General features: G+C 39.7%; 1 protein-coding gene and 1 long non-coding RNA gene across 8 annotated transcripts in view; one reads left to right on the top strand and one right to left on the bottom strand.

Moving 5' to 3' along the window:
* LOC125133553 (uncharacterized) overlaps positions 1-9,456 on the bottom strand; it is a 319,775-nt gene extending 310,319 nt beyond the window's left edge. For all 3 annotated transcript variants that reach the window (XR_007136465.1, XR_007136464.1, XR_007136466.1), the window contains exon 1: positions 9,128-9,456. This is a non-coding gene — a long non-coding RNA (uncharacterized LOC125133553). The remainder of the gene's footprint in view (positions 1-9,127) is intronic.
* Positions 9,457-14,088: 4,632 nt separating this feature from the next.
* ZBTB20 (zinc finger and BTB domain containing 20) overlaps positions 14,089-17,357 on the top strand; it is a 799,736-nt gene continuing 796,467 nt past the window's right edge. For 4 of the 5 annotated variants that reach the window (XM_047791859.1, XM_047791849.1, XM_047791907.1 and 1 more), the window contains exon 1: positions 14,320-16,295. The gene's annotated coding sequence lies outside the window, so the exon portion shown is untranslated. Of the gene's footprint in view, positions 14,229-14,319; positions 16,296-17,357 lie in introns of those variants that run through there. The other variant, XM_047791839.1, reaches the window with a different exon arrangement.

A 17,357-nucleotide genomic window follows, 5' to 3' on the forward strand; every position in this document is an offset into this window, starting at 1 on the left:
AGATGGCCAGGGCCTGTTCTTCCTGCAGCAATGGTAGAAGTGTACAAAAATTAAAAAAAAAAAAAAATGCAAGTCTTCTCGACCTAGGCTTAGCACTGGCATATAGACACTTCTGCCTCATTCTCCTGGCTAAAATAATTCACATGGCCAGGCCCCAAATCAAAGGATGAGAAAATATACGCTGCCTCTTCAGCAGTAAGAAGGCGAAGTTTCATGGCAAACAGCACAGATACGGGGAAGGGGAAAGAATTAGAGCCACTAATGCAATTCACCACACAGCTGCAAAATTTTTTTTACCCATGAATTACACTGCTGTGAACCCCAAGATCACACTATCTTTGCATCATTTAGTTAGATGTTAGCATATGATTCAACAGCAGCCATCTATTGTGGCTATCAACTTACAGGACAGCCTAACACATAAGATCTGACCAAAAAGAGAACTTTTTGTTCAATGGCAACCAGACATTTTTAGGGCGGAAGTTTGAAAACACACATAGATGGAGATGGACAAGTGAACAGAGCAGAAACTGAGTGCTACCGAGAATGAAGGCAATGAGTGGGGGACATAAGGCTTTGAAAACCTCGGTAGGTCGAATAATGCCCCCAAAGATGTCCACATCCTAATCCCTGGAGCCTATGAATATCTTAATGGCAATGGGACTTTGTAGATGTGATGAAGTTAAGATATCAAGATGGGGAAATTATTCTGGATAATCCAGGTGAGCCTGCTGTTATCACAATGGTCCTTATAAGAAGGATTCAGAAGTCAGAGTCAGAGAGAAGGCAATGTAATGATAGCAGCAGAAATTAGTGACATGCTTTGAGAATGGAAGAAATACATGCAGCCACTAGAAGCTGAGAAGTCAAGGAAATAGATTCTCCCCTCAAATCCTCCAGAAGGAGCTAAGTGATACCTTGATTCTATCCCACTAAGACTGATAAGACTGATTTTCTATTTCTGATCTCCAGAACTATGAGAATGAATTTGTTTTAGGTCACTAAATGTGTGACAATTTGTTACAGGAGCAATAGGAAACTAATACAGAAGTTGTAAGATAAATCGTGTAGTAGAAAGAAATATGGATGAGAAGAACCCATTAACTGGAACCAGCGGTCACCATGGAAATGGCAATGGTTAGGAGAGGGAGTAGCTGAGTCTTCTCCATGTAACACTGGAGTTAACAGCAATCAACTTCTGCCTCTTCAAGAAGTACTCTGGACTCTAAAGGATCTTCCGTTTCCCAAGGAGGTCTCTCTCTTTAGTCACCAATACTACCTTCACTTCTAATTTTTCTTTGTTCCCTGTATAATTAAATATCAGTTAAGTGAGTAAACTGAGCCAGAATTGATTATAGATCAAAAGGGATAACAATATTATAATGACTAGATCACATCAGGGGTCCTCAACAATGATATTATTGACATTTGGGACCAGATAATTATGTGTTGTAGGGGGCTTTCTTGGGTGTTATAGAATAGTTTGCAGCCTCTCTGGCCTCTACCCACTAGATGTCAGTAGCATTCCCCTCCCTTGTGTTACAACCCAAAATATCTCTAGAAACTGCCAAATGTTCCTCAGGGGTCAAGTCATCCCTGGGTGAGAACCACTGAAATCTATTAACCTTAGCCCTCATATATGTACTTTATTAATGGCAACTATTATTATCGCAATTTTGATGTACATTTGCTCTGACTAAAGCTTCAAAATTCTGAGAATGGAAGATATACGCCTAGTTTTCTAATGTTCCCTAGTTGTGTGACACTGGCAGAAGAGAAGTATTTTAACCTTTCTATGCTTTAGTTTTTTCATTTATGAAACAGCAAATAATAGTACCTGCCTGATGAAATTGTGATAAGAATTAGATTAGATACATATTATGTGCTTAAAACAGGGGTCAGTAAACTTTTTCTGAAAAGAGTCAGACAGTAAATAATTTAGGCTTTGTGAATGATGTGGTCTCTGCTGCAATTTCTTAGCTCTGTTGTAGGAGGGCAAAAGCAGCCATAGATAATATGTAAACAAATGGAAGAAGCTATGTTCCCCAAAAACCTTAATTTATAAAATCAGGTAGCAGGCTGGATTTGACTGCAGCCAATCCATAGCAGTTTTCCCAGCACTGACTTGGAAAGTGCCTGGCACATAACAAGTACTCAATACATTTTAGTTATTTTTATCATTATTATTCCCATATGGTCTCAAAGCAGGTATGAGAAAGTAGAACCACAACTGAGGAACAAAAGGCTCTCATGGGTCTTTAATATTTGGTTTTAGTTACCTTCCTAAATAAGACATGATACTTCTCTTAGGCAATTATACACAGATATGAGGGCCCTTCCCTCTTATTAGAAGTCACGTCTCCCTTGAAGATATGCCAGGAACGGTACAGAATCTTGCCCAACTTCCAATGTACACCAGAGGTCACTGAAAGTTTCCTTGGAAGGACAAGTATACAGTAGTACTTATGGTGCTTGGGGGATGCTATAATTCTGACCAATGTGCAGGAGCAACTAGAATTATAGTCTAGCTTCAAAGTTTTTCAGTATAAAATCCTAGAGAACTTTGAGATAACCACATCAGCAGTTCAGATTTTGAAGGAAAGTTGAAACCAAGTCCCATATGAGAAGAGAGGCTGATATTTCCTTGGTGTGGAAGAGATCACAGAAATGAACAATTTTTGTTGCATCTGCTCAGCACCCTTTTTCTACACATTGCATCCCTCTACTGCACCAACCATAAGTTTGTGGAGAGAGATGACTCATTTCTAAAATGTGACCCATCTCCTGGCCACAGCTGATTTTTTCGGGCGTGGATACTTAGTCCTAGTTGGGAAAATCAATTCTTGTCCTGAAACTTACGCATCTAAGTGCTTGGACTAATCTTAATAGGTAAATACAAAGCTCGTGGCAATTATGATTTCTACCAGAGGATGGGGAAGCAAAGGAAATCAGTCTATGCCTTTCCTGGTGTTGTAAGAAACTATACTTTCTCTTTGCTAGGGATTTTCCCCTTTCTTCCCCTTAGTTCATATGAGGATGACAATATAATCAGCTATCCTTATCTCTACTGAGATGACATCTCTGCATAAAACCACTCAATCAGTAGGAAAAAAAAAAAAAGAACAACAACAAAAAACTACTCTTGGCTTCACCTCCACAGCTAGAAAATTAGTCCTTAATCTGACTAATTAAATGCTGTAAGTAAGTGTTTTTGGCTCACAGTCAAATTTTTTAAAGTTATATTAAAAATGTGTTCCAGTTACTACTCATTTTGTAGCTATTAATTTGGTGGCACAACACTTTTTTAACAGAATCTCTCCCCATCTAGTCTCTACAACTAGATTCTTGCTCACCATTCACGAGCCATGAAGTTTCACTAGATTAACAATTTCATATTAAGTACTCCCATCTTTGATTTCCCAGAGCAGTTGTTACCAATATGTTTACTGCTACTGTTTTCATGTTTGTTATGGTGCTCCCTGCCACACATTCACAAAGCCTGGTAGAAGAGGCACCCTAAGGGAGCAGTATCTTTCATCACAGATCAATCTTCCTCTCCCCAATTCCAACAAGAAGTTTATGTACCCACCGGCCATTGCTGGGCAAGAAAAGCTCAGGATGATTAGCTAAGTCAGAGATTCTCTCTAAGGAAGTTGAACTTAAACTTAAACTCTAGAAGGGATGACATCAGAGAGGAAGACAGAGAAAAAAAACATACCCAGAAAGCAGTTACATCACACTAATGCTGGGGGTCCTACCTTGAGTCCAGAACAAGACTCCAGAACTTATCTTCCTATGTTGCTATACCATGGCTTTTTATCCTGCAGTTCCATGAGATCTCATGTCTCTTTTTACTGCATGAAATCTAATGAAAACCCCCAGTGAACCTCTATGACTGGACATGAAAATAATTGAATAAAACACTACCCATTTATTATATGCTCTCTTGTGTCTTTTGTTGCAAGTTGCATGTCTATATTTCTAGTTACTGAGACCCTCAGCTCTTTGACGGCAGAAGTATTATGTATCTTCCCAAAGGAGCCAGCACAATGTTCGCACAGACTGAGATCCTCAGGAAGAACATATTAAACTGGAGTGACATCTGATCCCAATATTCTTTCTAAAACTAATTTTAAAATTATCCCAAGAGCATATTATAAATTATAAAAATAGCATATTTGTTACACACTATTTTCATTAATGACAGCTAAATTCTTTCTTTCAAATGTGGGATACCCTATAAGACTTCTTCCTAGACAGCAGAAAGAACAGTTTATCTAATCTTTTAGATAGAGAGGTTTTTCTCCTGCATTTAATTTACCTCCACTAGAGATGGAGAATCAACCAGCAACCTTCTTAAGTCACTACTGTGTATTCATAGCACCAAATATCTGCTGGCAAAACTTTTCAACTCTCAGTTCTCTGCACAAATAAAAATCATACCTGGAGGTGGAAAATTAACTAACTACAGTAAGGCAGAATGAAAAATGAGTGTAGGCCATAAAATATCAGCTTTGTGTATTATCAGCTGTTTTACTGCCCCACCACTAGCCACACTTATCTTGGGGCACAGAAGCAGGGGAGGTGGGGTGTTATCTCTCAGCCTTCACCTCTACGTTGCATTCTGACAGTACACTAGAGGCTCATTATATATAAGTATACAGAATAACTCTACAAGGCTTAAGTTTTTCTCAAGTCTGTGATGTTTTGACATTTCCAACTATTAATTTTTAATAGAAAAGATAAATCAAAGAGGTTACCTTGGAAGTATTTTATGTGGCAATATTCTTAAATTACATCTCATAACTTTGATCCTTCCTTGGAAGTCTATACTTGAATCTGAAACTTTTACAAAATTTTAAAGCTTTAACTTTAAAAACACCCAATGAAGATGTAAGAAAGGAAATTACGTATGTGTGTGTGTGAGAGTGTGTGTTATTTTAAGGTAGTCAGGGTCAAATTATTTGTACTACAATTTTGCTAATTAAGAAAAAGAAAAAATTTCATAAACATTTCTCCTAATAGCAAAGACTATTCTGTGTGTCCTTTTATTACAATTAAATCATTGTATCTGCCACTATTGCATTTCTTAGATTTTTAAGAAAGGACTGAGAAAACTGTCTTTTTCTACCAATTCCTCCTAAAACATGATTTACCTTCTTGCAGCTTCTGTTTCCAGAAAAATAGATATTGTTCTTTCTGTGTAAGAACTGCTGCTATAAATCTCAATTTTTTTCCTCCTATTGGAAAACAGTATCTAATCTTTTCACACTCTAAATAAAAATTCAGCCATTAGTGTTCAAGAATTGTAAAATGTAATTTTTTTCTAATCTATGTGTCCATGGCAGTAGACAAGACTAATTTCCATGCAGAATATAAAAGATTTAGAGATATGATCTAAAAAGTATAGTAACAGCTCTTGTCTGGCCTGCTCACAAAACTCCTCTCTACCTTATGAAGACCCAATTATTCTCTACTTTTAGTCCAGGGGGGCCAAGAAGAGCCTGAGGCTTGTGTCAGCCAATGGAACTCTCCTAGTGAGAAACTCCCCAGACTTTTCCTGGAACAATAAAGAAATACACATTCCATTTTTCCATGATTGTGGGCATTACCTTTCTCAGCATCCATATTACCTGTCAGATGGTGGTAACAGATGTCAGAAGTAAGAGGTATTTGGTTTGGGTTGCTGGACTGATACAACTCAGAAGTGGGTCTGATTAGAATAAGCCAATCAGTAGAATTTCTAAACCTCTTGCTCTAGATATTGGGTCCTGAATGGGCAATGACTTTAGTTGGTTCTCACAGAATGAAATTCAGAACTTTCACCCAATAAGTGAGGGGAGAAATCTGTCCTTTTACTCTGATGATGTGGTGTATATCTATGAGGCCTAGGACCATGATAGCTACAGGTGACATACAAAGATGGGCTCAGAAATCCTAGAGAGGGAGTTCCCATAGTGGCTCAGTGGTAACAAACCCGACAAGGATTCATGAGGATTCCAGTTCAATCCCTGGCCTTACTCAGTGGGTTAAGGATCTGGCACTGCCGTGAGCTGTGGTATAGGTCACAGACGTGGCTTGGCTCTGGCATTGCCATAGCTGTGGTGTAGGCCAGCAGCTGTAGCTCTGATTAGACCCCTACCCTGGGAACTTCCATATGCTGCACCTGTGGCCCTAAAAAGCAAAAACAAACAAACAAAAAACCCCAAAAAACAAAAACAAACAAAAAAGAAAATCCTAGAGAGTTCGATCAAATCACAACCAAAACTGCACTGCATCTGGACTTCTGTTATGTGAGCCAGTGCATTTATCATTTAAACCAGATTGTGCTGAAGATCATAGATGTCTGAAGTTCTCTTTACCATCTCTGTCATTACATGGAGATAGGCCACCTGGGAATAAAGCGAAAGTGAAGGAAAAAGTCCAGGAGAGACCGATTGCTAGCAATAGCGATCAGGTACCATCTTCACAGATAAGCTCGTATAGTATACATTCTCACTTAAATTGATTTAAGTTGGGTATCTTCTACTTGCAAGTGTAGACTCCTGATTAATTCAGTAGTGTTCCTATTTTGCACAATTTAGTGGCTCCAAGACTGGATTATTTCTCCACCGAAAGAGCCATTATAAGAACCAGATTTGCAAACAAAATGGAACAAAATTTCTTTCTTTCTTTCTTTATTGCTATGCCTGCAGCAGCACGAGGGATCAAACCTTTGCCACAACAGTGACCGGAGCTACTGCAGTGACAACACCAGATCCTTAACCCACTGTGCCACAGCAGAACTCCCCAATTTACTACTCTAAAGGATAGTACTGACTGAAACTTACCAAAAAAAGGTTGAAAATGGTTTAGATACATTTTATCACCCTCCCAATACCTATTCAGATGTTGTTCTATATGCCCCCATTGGATAATTATTAGTTATCTATTTTAAACCTCAGGAGGCTTAAGGCTTCCTCTCTCTCCAACACCATTATGAATAAGGAAGGATTACATGGATCAAGGCCATGGGCACTGGTTAGCTCCTACATACAGAAGAGGTTTGACATTCATATGGCTTCATTTTTTCTCTGCATCTTTCATTTCGGAGATTTCCTCTCTTTGGGTGCTGTCTTTATTCTTTTCTGGATCTCTTTTCTTAGGCATCTGTTACTGTCAGAGTTTTGCTCCCTTCTTTCCCAGGGTTTCTCTACCCCTATTAACCTTAGACCCTGACAAATGGGCAGATTATCAGGGGAGTCAGACAAGCAGGTCATGAGTTTGATGGTTAAAATAGAGGATGAAAAAGAGAACCAATTTATGAGATTATATTTCAACCAGTCTATCAGAAAAAAAATATCAAGAATCAATTCTATACCACAATAAAGGATATCTCAGTTGTTACACAGATGTCAATCACAGTAAACTACCTGACACTCCCTGAAATCACTATGCTTTTAACCTTGCTAAGCCTTAATTCTCCATCTGTGTTAGTGGAGATAATAATTGTACTTAACTCATAATGCTATTAAAAAATCAACTGTATATATAGTTCCTAGGCATATAGTAAGTATTTAATAAGTGTTAGGTATTAAAACATAACTTCCTCATGGCCATTTTTGGATTTTAATAGAATTATCATGTTTCTTTCAGTAGACTGTGTGATTAGTGAGAGTAGGGACCTAAGTTGTATTTACATATGCAATGCTTAGAAAATTGGGAATTTCTCAATAAACATATGTTCAAAACATAAATAACTGAATGTTTAGAGTTCAAATTTCTACTAGCCTTTAGGAAGAATGGGGGGAGAAAAGACTTTTCCTACAATATTTAAGCCATATAAAATCATATTTAAATCACCACACAAAAATGCAAATAACATTTTGCCCCAGTGTGTGATCAATTCTTGAAAAAAAATGCAAATAATAATAATGTGATAATTTTAAAGATTTGTGCTTTGTATTCCTACCAAATTCAAATTTTAGATTACCTCTGAATTTGAAGCGTAGGTAATACAGACAAGGAAAGTAAGCAGATCCAGAAGATAACAAATTAAAGGAAATCACAATGTTCAAAATGAGAATCAGGAAAAAGGTCTAAAAGGCTTTCCTTCTCTTTCCCTCAGTCTTCTGTTCCTTTTGAAAGGAACTCAAATTGACTTCAGACATAACGTATCACTTCTCTTACACTACTGATATGAGAAACACTCAAATGCCTGAGGAGTGACCGGAGGTAGACAAGCTTGCAAGGGTTGTGATATATGCTCTTGGACCTTTTATTTATAAGGAACCACTCTTTGCTCACTGCCCCCCCCAATCTAAATCATCTCAATTTCCTGAAAATATAATCACTCATTACAAGTGTTTAGTTCTTATATGCTTTCAACGGCACTAGTCTTTCAGTCAAACCCTTGAACATTTTTAAAGCTCTTGGCTCCAAAACCAGCCTCTGACCTATAGTGAGCTTATCTGTACTGGCCATAATGACAGAAGAATATGGATCTATAGAAAAAGTTTCATTGAAAATTACAGTACTGCAATCTCATAATTTTGAATATTATTTGCAAAGTGTATAGCCAATGAAGGAAATGATAAAATCAGAAGGCAAGGAAAACATTTTTCATGACAACTTGTTAAAAACTGGAGGAAAAAAGCCTTGCATGGCGGGGTGGGGGGAAGGCCAAGAAAATTAAGTTAAACATAATATACTTGCGTATTTTTTAAGCCACCAACTTTACTGTGTATCTTTAAAAGGTGCTGAAAATAGGCATCAGGTTTTTTTTGTTTTTTGTTTTTTTTCAAAATACCAGTTCAGTCGTCAAAGTTAGAACTTTACTGTCATTTCCCCCTGTGGCTTCTGTACTTTCCAATGATTTTTATGAGGACAGTTGTTTAAATCCCAATCTCATAAAGGCATCCTGTTTTGAAACTTAAAATGTCCTTGGCATTTAGAACCTAGAATCATTCATTTAGGTTCATTTTATCAACTTGGAAACATTAAAATTCTAAGATGTTTAAGAAAACACCAGAGTTACTAAATTGGTTTTAAACAAATCTTGTCTGGAGATTTAACACAAGGAAGATTAACTTTCTGCACAAATAGTTTAGGCATGCACAATTTGAAAAAAAAAAAAAAGGAAACTAACCTGTTAAGCTTCTTTTGTGCTTTTCTCTAGCAGGTGATGATCTTTAGTATTTCTTCACCTAGAGGCATGATCCACTTTTGGTAGGGTTCACAAAGCTAGAGACCTCTGATATAATGTGAAGTTATATTCTTCAAGAAAAAAAACAAGTCACCAAAGGTCTTTTTGTTCCTTTTGCCAATTACCAAGACAAAAAATAAAACAACCATTAGAGAATGGGCTTACTGGATTGTGGAAGGAGAAAAAAAAAAGAAACTTGTTGGAGTTCAGCCTTTCTTCTGACTCTAGCTTCCTGGCTGTGATTCTTGATGAGATGCCACTGCATTTTCCATTGGCCTGTGAGAGACAGTAATTAATCTCTGATAAACTGAGCTATTTCCAAACTGAAACATGTTGCATAATTTCAAATGACCTTAAAAAAACAGATTTTAAATCTGTTCTCTAAAAACAATTAACAATGTAGAAGCCCTACTTGCCATCTCTACCTAATCTACCCTAACCCTCTGAAGGTCTACACATTAGGAAACAGTCCAGAAATAAATTTTTGAGCTGCAGAAATTCAGGAGTTTAATACTTGGGTTATGGAATTCTATAAAAGAAAGATCCACTCAGGGATTGTTGTTAAGACCTAGGCAATTATGTTTAGAATATTAAATTCAATTTTATTTATATTTATTTATTTATTTATTTTTGGCTGTGCCCACAGCATGCAGAAGTTCCTGGTCCAGGGATCAAAGCCGCACCACAGCAGTGACAGTGATGGATCCTTAAACCACTTCACCACAAGGACACTCCTAGAATAGTAAATACTATTTTAAAAATGAGAGCCCTACAGACCTTGGGCTTGTTTAAGAATTTATGGTGAGAGTGGCAAGAAGCCTTCTGTGGTAGAATGGATAATTGTCCCCTTGCCCATAGAGATGTCCATATTTTAATCCTCAGAACCTGTGAATGTCACATGACAAAAGGGACTTTGCAGATGTGACTAAGGCCCTTAAGATGAAGAGACTATTCTGGATTATCCCTGTAGCCCAAACTAATTGCGAAGATCCTCTTAAGAGGGAGGTAAGTGTTAAAAAAGGATGTTAGAATTAGAGAGAGAGCAACTAGACAAATCTGTTCTACTGATTTGAAGATGAAGGGTGGGGCCACAAGCTAAGAAATGCAGGTGGCACCTTGATTTTAGCTGAGATTGATTTTGGACTTCTGATGGCCAAAACTATAAAATGACAAATTTGGGTTGTTTTAAGTTACTAATTTGTGATAACTGGTTGCAACACAATAGGAAACAAATACATCTTCTCTAGTAGATTTCCAACATAAATCATGTCTGTGGATAAAAGTGGTCCTCATGTCAACATTGGGGCATTCACTGAACAACAAAGCCTTAGAGAGAGGAAACCTTGCTGGGTAAGTCACATTTGAATGATTGCTTTTTGGTGCCATCATAAATTTTCCTTAGCCAAAGTGTGATTTAACTAGTCACAGAATTTGGAGCAGACCTTAGGACAATGAGTGAAATAATTCCATCTTTACTTAAGGATTAGACACAAAGTTTATAAGAAAGGGCTCATTCTGGCTTAGCATACGGTTGAAGCAAGAAATCCTTCTGATGCCACCACTCTGCCAAGAGAAAACTCTCTCTTTCCCTCCCTCCGTCTCTCTCACTCTCTTTTTCTGAAAGGTCTCTACAACAAATTCACTATAAGCTATGAAGCCCAGGCTTGTGAGACCATAAATGATACTAACACAGGGAAAGGGTTTCCACAACATAGAAATTAGGGTGGGATCAGCTGTAGTGACATGTGTATCAGACACTGAAACACTATCGATTGTAAACAAAGACCCATCAATTTTCAAAGCAACACCAGGTAGATGCAACTGCATCAACAGAAACCCTCACTAGTGAATAAACCACATATTCTGGTCATGATACAATGAATAAAAGTGATCCTTTGGACTTATTAAGCAACTCTGAAAATTTTAGACTTCTCATTGGGACATTCTGAATTTAGATAAAGTCATACTTGCTCTATTAAGACAATGGTTAGGAATATTTAATTTGTATATTAAAAGACCTGTGGCCTGGTTTTATATGCTCAGCTTGGCAAGTGACTTCTACTAATTCACAGGAATTCAGCTATAATGGAGTGCTCATATTAGACTAATTCTGTGTCAGAAACAATAAAAGCTGAATAAAATATATATAAATTAGTTTGAAGACAATTAATTCAGACAGGGTTTAAGGGGCTATGATTCCTGAGAGAAGGGAAGCACAGGAAGGGCTCTAAAGTCAATCTGGCCCTTTCCCTGAGACATTTCTAATTCACGAAGTGAGGGGATACGGTCTGGCTAGAAAGCTACAGGCTCACTGGAAAGAGGCAAGAGAAGACAGGGTTTGACTCTGCCAAAGTGACTGAAGCTTGAGGGGCAAAATTTCAGAGGAAGGAGTGACAGAAGTCTGAAACTCTACATTTGATTTCTCTTTGAGTTTATGATTTTATAAGCTGATCACTAATATTCAATTAGAGTATTTTACATTGCTTTCCTCATGCCTCATCTTTATAACCCTATTAGCTCTCATGTACAGATATTGAACAACAGCTTTAAAGACTTGCTGCAAAGGATGAGCTTTATAAAGTACTTGGAGGGTGTGGCCATTGTACTTCAGAAAAGTTGTGGAATTAAACTATTTAAACACCTTTGTTAAATTTTACTGAATTTTCACATGTGAAGCTAGTTATTTTGTATGGAATACTTACTACAGTCACTACATCACTTTTTTGCTAAGATTTATACATAAATCCTAAAATGTTTTGGCTTCCAGACTCAACAGAAATGTGTACATTTTACTGGTCTTCAAATTTGACATCTGATGCAATAATTTTGTGGATCTAAAACTCTTATACATATATTCCTCAAAAGATAGATGTAATGGTATTTATGAGGTCAAGGCTTTACACATTTTTTTTTTTTTTCACTAGGGCCAATTTATTTTGCTTAGGTTCTGCCAAAGACCACTAATTAAAGCCAGGCATCTGTACACTTCCTTACAAAAGCTGGGTTTAGCAAGAATCCTCCCTCCCCAATCATCCTAGATTCCATCATCCCCAAGGTAATGTCTGATCACCCTGATCTGTCTTCAGCAAGAATCCTACTAGGTTGGTTTAGCCAAAATTTCCTCTTACCTCTAATATTTCCTCTTATCAATTTCCCTTCCACTGACCCTCACCTTGTTTCTTAGCTAAAGTTCCCACTTATCCCCTCTAAACATGAGGGTGAGCCCAATCTAGCTGTTCTCCTGCAAAATCTAAATGCAAAGATCCTAGCCATAGCTATCTCAATGGTCCTGAATAAAGTCTGCCTAACTATCTTTAACAAGTATCATGAATTTTTTCTTTAAGGCAGGCTGGATGTCCCAAGGAAGCCTAAGATAAAATTCAGAGGACTTGAGTTTATTGGAAATAACACATCAAAAGCATGTCCTATAAAAAAAATTATTTTCACATTGCAAATATATTTTTTGTACATATGGCATTGTTAATGAAGTCTATTTTGTGATAAATTATTTCGGAATTCCCTAATTATGGCAATTTTTTATTCTGCAGGGTTTTTTTTGTTTGTTTTTTGTTTTTCATTTAGTCCTTTTTAGGAATCTTTCCTGAGCTTCCTGCCGGCTTTAAGCTTCATTCTTTTTTTTTTTTTTTCCCCTAATGCCTGGGTACTGGACCAACTCTTGGTAAGAATATGGCTCTGGGAAGTGCTATGTTGAGTGACAAATGGATGAGGATGAAGGTTTTACTGAAGCATCTGACCCGCATTTAATTTTCCATGTTGCTTTATTTGTTCCTTCGGTTTACCCCTCAGGATATTCAATTTTGTAGGCTCCGGTTGGGTCGTAGGTACTTCAGGCGTTTGGTAATCTGCTTTTCCCGATAGGATAATATCCTCATTTATATTAGGGCAGCTTACTCCCAACTGTTTTACATAGTATTTTTCTAAACCTCCTGAACGAACACATTTTCCCATTGAGCACTGGCACTGCTTCAGCGGCCTCTGGTGACCTCCCGGCTTGGCAACCTGCACCCCACTCCTCAGGAATCAAGCCTGACCCAGCGTGGCCTTGAGCGCCGCCGCCTCGGCAGACCCTTTCTCCCGTTTTCTCTCACACCGCCCCTCATCCAGGTTTCTCCTGCCGCCTCAGCTGTCGGCGACAGCGACACCCCGCTTCTCGCCTCCCGTGGCTACCCCCCCGCCAGCCTGCCGCGCCAGACAGCGGGTAACCGCCGCCTCCGCTGGGGCATCCCGGCTCCATAGGCCTAGAGCGCTCCAGACACCTGCCTCTCACTGGCCAACGCCGCTGCCCCTCACGCGGAAGCCCCCTCGGCAATTGGCCCCCGGCCGTCCCTCGTCATCTTCGTCCTCGTCTCGAGTCCCGCCTCCGTCGCCGGGTCATTTAAGTTTATCACAAATAAATAAATAAATGAGGAAATAGAAATGCGTAGAAAGTAAAAGCAGGCGGGAGGGGGCAGGGGCGTGGAGAAAAAAAGGAGGAGGATCGGAGGAGTAGACAACCACACTTGATCGTGTTTGTGTTGACCAATCATGGCTCACTCCAGTCCGGTCTGACGGGCTCTCTTAACCAATAGAATCCCATCTCTCGGATCACTGAACAACGAGATATGACTGACCTCTCCAGAGTGGGCGAATGTGCGGCAGAGGTGGGGGGGAAGTGGGAAGATTGTTGACCAATTGCCTGTTAACAGTTCTCTGAGCGAAGTTTCCGTGCCCCAATGGGTGTCTGAGATAGCGGATTGGGCCTTTTCTAGTCCAATCGAAGGTGGTAGAGATGAGGGAAGAGGCAATGGGGGCGGGGACAGGTGAGGGGAGGAGGAAGAGTGTATTTTGTTTATGGGCGGCAACTTCACGAGGGGCGTCCCATTCTTATTGGCTCACTGAAGCCAAGAGTGGCATGAGGGAAACCGAATAGTAGGAAAAGATAGAGGGTTCGCGGCGTGAGGCGGCCAATGTGGGCTTCTTGCCGAAGAAGTAGGGGCGGGGGAAGTTTAGGAGTTGAGGAAAGAAGATTAAAGAGCGCGAGGAGGTAACGCCAAAAACTCTAATTTGTCGTGGGGCTGCCTGGCGGGAGGGAGGGGTGTGTGCATGCCGTGGGGGACCAGGCGTCTGCGAGGCGCTAGGAGTTGGGGGTGGCGGGACGGGAAAGGAGGGGCGCGGGGTGGGGTTGGGGGAGCGAGTTAGAGTGGCGAGCTCGCGGGCCGTTGGCGGGCCAAGCGAACGCCCCCTCCCCCAGGCGTCCCCCCTCCGCGCCCCCTTCCCCCGGGCGCCCCTCCTCGCTCCAAGCGGCTGCGGCGGCCTCGCCCGACCAGGCGCGGAGGGAGGGAGCGCGGGAGGGTCCGGGGTCCTAGGGCGGGCGGGGCGTCCCGCAGCTGGAAACGTGTCTTCTGCCTTCTTCTCTCTACTCCCCGCGCCTGGAGCTGCCGCTTCCAAGAAGAGGAGCTGAGGGGGACTAGCCGGGGCTCAGGAGCTGCTAGAGGCGCCCGCTTGTCTTCCGTCCCCTCCCTCCTCGCCCTTCCCCACTTGCCGTGGCTCTGGCGGTCTCTGGAGCGTCTTCAGAGAACTGGGGGGCGGGAGGGGTCCTGGCCCCAGAGCCGCTGGACGCCCCTCAAGACGCGGGAGCTACCGGCCGCCGCCTGCTTCGCTGCTGCGACTGTAGAGGAGGGGGCTTGGGAAGGGAAGACACACCTTTCCTTCTTTCTCTCTTCCTTTGGGCCCCTTTGGAAATATTAAAATATGTTTGGTCTTTTTCATAGCTGAGATAAAATGGTTGGATGCTTTTTGAAAGTTTAAAAGAAACGCACTCTCTTTTACATTGTTTAATGCATTTCTGTCCTGGTGGCGTTCTGGTCACCTCCCACCACCCGCCTCATGCCCCGCCCCTCCCGAAGCTGTTATCCTTTTTAAGGATGCTGAAGAGGCAGGAGGCAGGGATTTTCTAAAAGTTCTATTGATAAACACACTTGCACAAACATATGCTAGGCACACACATAAACTATAAACATTAGCGAAAAACACAATATGGCGTACAGCTACGCTACCTAGCACGGTAATCCGCTGATCTCTTAACGCTGAACCCAGTTGAATGGGGTCAGTAGCAGGGTGACAGTTTTCCAATAAAATTCTGAATGAACCAGGAAGTAATTAAAGCCTGTTCGTTAAGTACTGGCCTCAAAAATCACCATTGGCCCAAGCAAAGTTAAACTTGTTAATCTTCTAGACACGTGAAAATTGTATTAACTACTTCTTACCCTTAAGAAAAGCCAAAATGTCGCTAAAGTGTGGTTTTCTCACTGCGTGGTCATGTGTAAATTTCAGCTAAGGAAATTAGCAGAGACCACTCATTCTCCCAATATTTTCAAAAAAGTTCTGTTCTAAAGTTAGCTGTTCTTGTTGCCTCTGAAAGTTTTAAACCATGAATAATAGGACTACTTTGTAAATTCTCAAGCTTTACACATTAATCAGTTATCATCAACAGTTTCATAAATGATTTACTTTCTTATCTGTTGCTCCTAATCCCATATACTCTGCTGTCATTTGGGAATTGTTATAGTCTTCCACCCTGCTACACCCCAACCCCACATTTGACCAGTACAATTTTGGCTATCTGTATTTCTTTTTTTGATTAGGCAGTTCTGTATTTCTAGGAAAAGTTCAATTTTTTTAATGCCCTTGTTTGCTCTTGTTATTCTTAATCAGAATATATCTAGTTGAGGCACAGATAGTGTGTGGTGATACCACTTACTGTGTCCTCTTCAGAGTAGTCTCTCAAAGTTTTTGAAATTGTCCTTGAAGAATTGCTTTGTTACTCATTGTTAAGTGCTCAAGTATTCTTAACATTGGGGATGTGATTTCCTTTGAGCTCAATTTTGGAGGGCTTTAGGCCTCAGAATACATGATGCTCAAATAAAAGGTGAGATGAAGAAAAGTGAGTTTTCTAGAAATATAATAACCTGCTCAGTCAATCTAGCAGTTGGGTATTTTTGGTTTTGTGATTTCAGATCTCACAGACCAGTGGAATAAAGGCCTTTTGCATATGAGGATCAGGTGACAAGTTAACTGGCTACCGACCTCCAAAGCAATTCGCCCTTTCATGGTGAGGTCCCAATTTTAACAGACTAAAGAAAGAGGTTTAAGACTAAAAATGTCAAGTTATATCCATATTTAGGAAGAAGTCTTTATACTTACCTGCCTTAAGATGCCAGCATTTTAAGATTACTTCTATACCAAGAAAATACAGATATAGTTCATGTGTACACTGATAATGACTAGCTCCTGAAAGGCAGTATGAGTTTAAATGGAGTGCTAGAGGAAAGAACAGCTTACATGTGAGGGTTATAATTTTGTGTGTATTTGGGGAGAGCGGGGGGCAGGTGTTCAGAACTACTAGTTGATGTGATACTAGTTTCTTAAGAGGTTAAGTCGGAAAGTTTTTGAGACCCACAAATATCCAACTACTCTTGTTGTCAAATTAATATGAATTTGACTACTTGATATAGGAATAACATTTTAAGGAGAAAGCCATTTTTAATGCAATACCTTTTATCTCAGTAGTCAATCTTTAGAAGACTTTCTGACCAAACTGGAATTCCTAGAAAAAAGGAAAAATAGGACTAAACTGAAAAATAAGATCGTTTTAGAAGAGCATACAACTAAGTCTCTGTAAAGTTTCCAAAATATATAAATAAATTGCAAATTATTTGAATTATTTTAGAATAAAGAGTAAGGAAAGATTATTCAAAACATTTGGTATGTAGAGTGAAACTTGATGGGCACTCATTTATTCTTTGAATTTTTTTCTTTTGAAATGGATATTTAAATTCATCAAATTGTTCTAGGCACTGGGATGTCACAATGAACAGGGATAAAATTACCTGCTCCTGTAGGTGAGGGGTGGGGTTTGTATACTAATGTCACATAAACTTTGTGTACTTTAGATTACTAGAAAATATTTTTGGATGAAACCATAAAACCTCTTTTAGCATTTTGGGGAATATGATTTGAAAACTCTTACAGTCTTGTGAGGGGTAGGGAGGTTTTTACCAGTTACCGATGATAGATAAAAGAGCTTACTTTATTTCTTATTTGTACCCTTTGTTATTGCATGAAACATTATTCAAACATTTCAGTAGGTCTTTTTAACGGATAGAGGTTTTAT

Source organism: Phacochoerus africanus, chromosome 1 (genome assembly GCF_016906955.1).
Source record: "Phacochoerus africanus isolate WHEZ1 chromosome 1, ROS_Pafr_v1, whole genome shotgun sequence".
In the NCBI taxonomy this organism is placed as follows: domain Eukaryota; kingdom Metazoa; phylum Chordata; class Mammalia; order Artiodactyla; family Suidae; genus Phacochoerus; species Phacochoerus africanus.